This window comes from Hyposmocoma kahamanoa, unplaced genomic scaffold (assembly GCF_003589595.1).
Source record: "Hyposmocoma kahamanoa isolate Upper Pololo Valley unplaced genomic scaffold, ASM358959v1 93, whole genome shotgun sequence".
NCBI lineage: Eukaryota > Metazoa > Arthropoda > Insecta > Lepidoptera > Cosmopterigidae > Hyposmocoma > Hyposmocoma kahamanoa.
Genome location: NW_020654810.1, coordinates 12050212 through 12056463, shown reverse-complemented (window position 1 = coordinate 12056463; position 6252 = coordinate 12050212).

Here is a 6252-nt window from a genome sequence, read left to right as displayed (position 1 = left end):
TAATTCCACTGCCGGGCATGGTCGTGTCTCAGGCCGGGGTTTAGGCTATAATACCCATATCAATGAGGTGGTACCCTAGTCTGTGTCTAGTCTCTCGGTGATAGAAAGGGTATGTCGGAATGATTTCATGATGATAAAAGTAAAACAATATAATATTTGTTTTTAAAATTGTCCTAAAAACTACTTTCATTTGTGGCGTTATGTTATACAGGGTTATTTGGAGAATATTAATAACCTCGCAGGAATAATAATAACTTTTGTTCCATGATTTTTAACAAAACATGATAAGTTTACCAAAAGTAAACTTTTCACTTTAAGTTCTTACTATCTGACGCTTATTAGGTCTGTATTTTAGTAAGTTCTAACGTGCACATGTCTCTCATCCGCGCTCCAGCATTTTACACAGAGTTATCATCGTTTAAAGCGATCTATTTAAATATTTTTATATTCGTGCGAAAGTAGAATCTGATAAATGAAAAAGTCATGGAACAAAGTTTTTGTGTATGATGATAATAGTTTTAGTCTTGCGAGGTTATTAGTGGGTGAATATCTCATGCGTAAATTTTGCGAGTCCAGGCTGAGAAACCAGGTGTAAAGTGAAGAAATATTAATGATTAATTTTTTATAGTTTAATTAGACGTAAAATGAGTTTAGGGCAAGAATTTCAGAAAATTCATTGTACAATAATAATTAATAAAAAATATTAATGTCCCGATTTTCATTTTCATTTTCAATTTTGCTGGTGTGTCCACTTTCTGTTTCATTGTATAAAATAGTCGTTGTGGTGAAATGTGTAATACGCTTTTAAGAAAAACAATTCCATGTATGTTATTCACTATTAGAAGCACTAACTAAAATCATTGAAAGTATTGCAATTACCAGTATGCGGGAGACTGGGTACTTGATCAAACTTTGTCCACGCGAAAATTGTAGTTTCGGTGGCAAATATTCAACTGGTTGCAACTGGTAAGTAGTTTAACTAAAAACCATTACGTTCTTGCCCCGCGCAAGCCTCAGTCGTGTATTAGGACCTGGCAGCGAAAAACATGGGCACTGTGTTCCATTTCCCGCCAAAAAAGTAATTATATGCCCTCTGGTGGTACGTGGGACAAAAAATATGAATATTTTTGAAGCTTTCCTGGCTCCTTTTGGGCTCAATTTTTGTTTTATCCTAAGGCCGTATTCTGAAACCAAATTAAGAGACTAATTTTGTCATTATTTTATCACAATTTAATCGACTCGGTTTGATTTTTAAGCTTTTACTTTTTTTTTCCCGTAATTTATTTTTTGAGGTTTCATCTTACGTGGCTCAAATTTGGTGGTTTTGGTGGCGTTTGTGTTACCACCTTAACTTAAAAACGGCACCAAATTTTTAATTGTTGTGATATTTTTGAATATAATGTTCACTTTCGAAAATTGTTTTAAAGTATTATGGTTTATTTGTCCCAATAAACTTAAGAAAGATAGTGTTATTCATAATTTTTCAGATAACCAAAAATTAGTTAATTGCTTTTTGATCTATTTATACCTTAGCGATCTTTTAAATTTGTATTTTACTTCAATTAACGGTGATATCATTGATTAAATGATTTTGTTGAGAACATGAAACACGAAAATTTAGTTCATTGTTGTTTTCATTGGCAGTTGAATAACTACGATACACTGCGCTATCTCCAGGAATGTTTTCTGAAGATAAATTGTAGAAACTCAAATGTTTACCATGAGAATATGCGGTGGGTTTACCGAGTCATTGAGGCTTGCTGCAAAATAAGGCACAGAATGCTAATCTAGAGTTGATTCTTTTTTCCAAGTAAGCTGAAGAAATAACACTTGGTACAATTAAAACTAACTACTGGAGTAAATTCACAAAAAATAATTGAATATCATAGTGGTGAAACATCTTGACATTCAATAAAATGTATTTACAACCTGAAGAGAATTCATGTTACCAGGAAAAGGCCAGTCTTTTTCCACAATTTCGTAATTTTCTACAGGTTTAATTTTAATATTATCAATAGCAGGTTTCAATGTCAGATAAACGAATCAATATCAGTAATGTTGTTCCCAAATGACACTTTGATCTGCAGTTCTATTTAATAATCCTCCAAGTCCTGGGCATCCTTGCCATGGCCTCACTCGCAATAATCGCGGGTCCCCGGATGGAGTTGGAGGATTTTTAAAGACAACTACAGATCAATCAGTGTCGTTTGGGAATGACATTACTGACATTGATTTGATCATCTGGCGTTAAAAGCTACCGGTAATAATATTCAAATTAAACGTGTACATTACGAAATTATTCAAAAGACGGGCTCATTATTTAGTATATGAAGCCTTTTCTTAGTAACATGAATTGCCTTCAGGTTATTTGAAGAAAAAGTAATAACTCTAAATTAGTACTCAGTGCCTTATCAGCACCATCATCTGATGGTGATGAGATGATGGTGTTTCAGTCCAACTACTCAAAGCAGGAGGAAATTCTGTGGTAAAAGTGCTTGTGAAACTCTCCAACAAAGTTCTTCATGAAGCTCGAACACCAGAGCAATGGAAGAATGCCATCGTCACCATCATCACAAAAAAGGCGACATTGCAAAACTTGGCTATTATCGGCCGATTAGCTTGCTGTCTCAGATTTATAAACTTTTTACAAAGATTTTGACCATCTGACTTACCAGTGAACTTGACGAAGCGCAGCCTATTGAGCAGGCTGGCTTTCGGAGCGGCTTCTCAACCATCGACCATATCCATAAGGTTAATCAGCTGATAGGCAAATGTCTCGAATTTAACCGGCCCCTTGTCATGGCCTTCGTCGATTATGGGAAGGCCTTTGACAGTATCAAACATTGGGCCGTGTTCCACGCTCTTCATCGCTGCCACATCGATTTCCGCTACGTAGATGTGTCCCGGGAGCTGTACCGTTCAGCCACTCTGCAGGTACGAGTTCACGATTTAACCAATCCCGTTCCAATCCGGCGAGGACTTGAGGACGTCGTAAAAACCCTTAAATGGGATAACCGCGGCATTAACATCAATGGTGTAACACCATTTACTCACCTAAGATTCGCGGACGATCTCGTGCTATTTGCAAGTTTCGACGATCTCCAAAGGATGCTGGAACAACTATATGATGCTTCTTTGAGAGTTGGCCTAAGGATGAATATGTCCAAAACGAAGATTATGGCAAATCTCTCCAGTCCGTCAAATACCACTGTCACGGTGGGAAATGAGAGGGTGGAGAGAGTCGATCAGCACGTTTGTCTCGGACTTGTTCTGTCCTTTAGCAAAGAACATCAGCCTAAAGAGATCTCAAAAAGAATCCAGCTGGGATGGGCTGCGTTTAGCAAGTTAGGTGACATCCTTAAATCAGGTAATGTTTCACAGTGTCTGAAGACCCGCTTGTTTAATCAATGTATTCTGCCCACTATGACGTATGGTGACGAGCCGTGGACGCTCACGCAGGAGACTGTATACAGGCTGAGAGTTGCACAGAGGGCCATGGAGCGCGCTATGCTCGGCATCAGCCTTGTAGACCGAGTTCCGAACGTTGAGATCCGACGATGCACGAAAGCCCAGGATGTTGGAACTCGGATCATGGAACTCAAATGGGGATGGGCGTGACACCTAGCTAGGCAAGATGATGACAGGTGGAACAAGACGTCGACTGATTGGTGGCCGAGGATGGGCAAAAGATGCGTCGGGCGCCCTGTTGTAAGGTGGGTCGACGACATAATACGCGTCGCGGGGCGTCAATGGATGCGGCTAGCAAGGGACCGTGATGGATGGCACAAACTTTGGGAGGTCTATACCCAGCAGTAGGTGAAATCAGGCTGTGAATGACGATGATGCCTTATCAAGCCTCAATATCCGGACAAACCTACCGTGTGTCCTCATGGTAAACATTTGGGTTTCTACACCTTACCTTTAGGAAACATTCGTAGAGAAGGCGTTGTGTATCATAGTTCTTCAACTGCCAATTAAAGCAACAATGAACTCATTCCCTAAAATCCAGGGAAGTACTGCCACCTTACCTATTTCTGCCGCCAAGCAGTAAGTAATGTTAGCAATGTTAGGTTTGGAAACGTAAGGGTGCTGGTAAAGTTACAGGCACATGGGTCTTGCCAACTTACGTCTCAGGGTGACGGGCGCAGTGGCCGTGCTCCTCAGATCTTTGCTTATTTAAAGCTTTGAGTGGCACTGCCACTGTTATGGACAGACGTGGTGGTCTTACCATCAGACGCATGATTCGTTTGTCCCGTCACATGATATTAAAAAGAAAAAGCAGAAGAAAATTCCAACTGTGCGTCGTTTTAAAGGGGCAAACAAATTTTTATCACAATTAAATTTAAAGAAACAATTAAACTTACTTAATTGTCTTTGTTTTTATATATATATTCCAACTTTGGTGATAATATTCAATTCTGGTTCAACCGATAAGCGTTTTGGTGGCGTTTCTAAGTATTGATGGCGAGAAAAATTTTTAATTGCTTATATCTCTGAAATTAATGGAAATGGTTATATCTCGGTCACGTATATATAAATGAAATGTTTCATTTTATTGCAAGCGAGCCTCGGATACTGGAAAATCTAAAACAAAATTTGCGCCACCAAAATTTACAATAAAATGCATTTATTGATATTCACCCTAGTATTTTTAAAAATAACCCTGTATATTTTATAAGGTATACGAACAATAAATAAGCTTTATCTACACACATAAGCACACATATCATAAACCCTCTATGATGTGTTAAAAAACCGCAAATTACGACCAGCATGAACTGTTTTGTTAGAACTAATTTCTTATCTGTGAAAATGTTATTATTGCTTCATAATAACATCAAATTCGATATTGTTTTTACATTCAAATTTCGAACATCTCTAAAAAACAAAACAATTTGATTCGACCTCAATTCTAATATCGAGATGCAGAGATCGTGTCGAGATGCAGTTTTATTCATATAAAGGCTTAGAATAATAACGCATAGAAACCTAGCCCGCACACGCTAAGTGAGGCAAGTTAGAGGGTTCCAAACGCGTCCCAGGAGCGCGCGGGCTGTTAGTGCTCAAGGTCATATTGCACCGCGAACAGCTCCAAAATTTTTTGCTAAAAATGACGAAATGTGCGGTAAATGGGTGTAAAAATACAACAGACAAACAAAATAGACACTAACATCGCATTCCACAAGTAAGTAATGCGTTTCAACTCATATTTTTATGTAAATATTCACTAAAACAGAAAAATAATTTCGCGGCAACAAGATACGAAAGTGTTGCAAAGTAACGAATTTTTTTCTCCCCATTTTGCTATTCTGTATCAAAATAATTATATTACGTAAATTTTAGTGGTGCCTGTAATTTCGATTTATTTGCGCATTTTGAACTAATATTTACTCGAATAAACATTAAATGTTTTCGTTAACTCCTGTAAGTGATTGGGACACTTAATTATTTTATAATACTTTTAACGGCTCTGCGTTCATGCTTTATTGAATAATTATTTATATTAATTTTATTTGAATTGGAGCACATATTGCAACAAATTTACAGTATATATTTGTTTCTACTATAGTGTTGGCACCACCAGTACAACTTTGATAGCTTATTATATGTCTTTCTTTTCGTAACTCAAGCGAAATATTTTATATTAAAATATTTTATTTTCTTAAAAGGGGAGCATTCTTAAGCGATTTTTTAATCTATTTTAACAGTTATTTTCTTTAATGTTTGCTTATGGCATTTTCGGTTTTAGGTTTCGAATATGGCACTTATTTCTAAATCCAAGATGGCGGGCGCGATTTTTCGAATAATGGCAAGTTGGGTATCGTTTTCGAGATGTTTGGGAATGTTCAATACAAATATGGGACTCATTTCTAAATCCAAGATGGCAAACACGACAGTTCAAACAAAAGCAATATTCGTAATGAGCACCCCCAAATACCTCGAAAACGATACCCAACTTGCCATTATTTGAAAAATCGTGCCCGCCATCTTGGATTTACAAATAGTGCCATATTCACATTGAGCATCCCCAAATACCTCGAAAATGATACCCACATAGCATTTTTTTGAAAAAATCGTGCCCGCCATCTTGGATTTACAAATGAGTGCCATATTCGTAATGAGCACCCCCAAGTACCTCGAAAATGATACCCATATTGCATTTATTTGAAAACTCGTGTCCGCCATCTTGGATTTAGAAATGAGGGCCATATTCGTAATGAGCATCCCCAAATACCTCGAAAATGATACCCA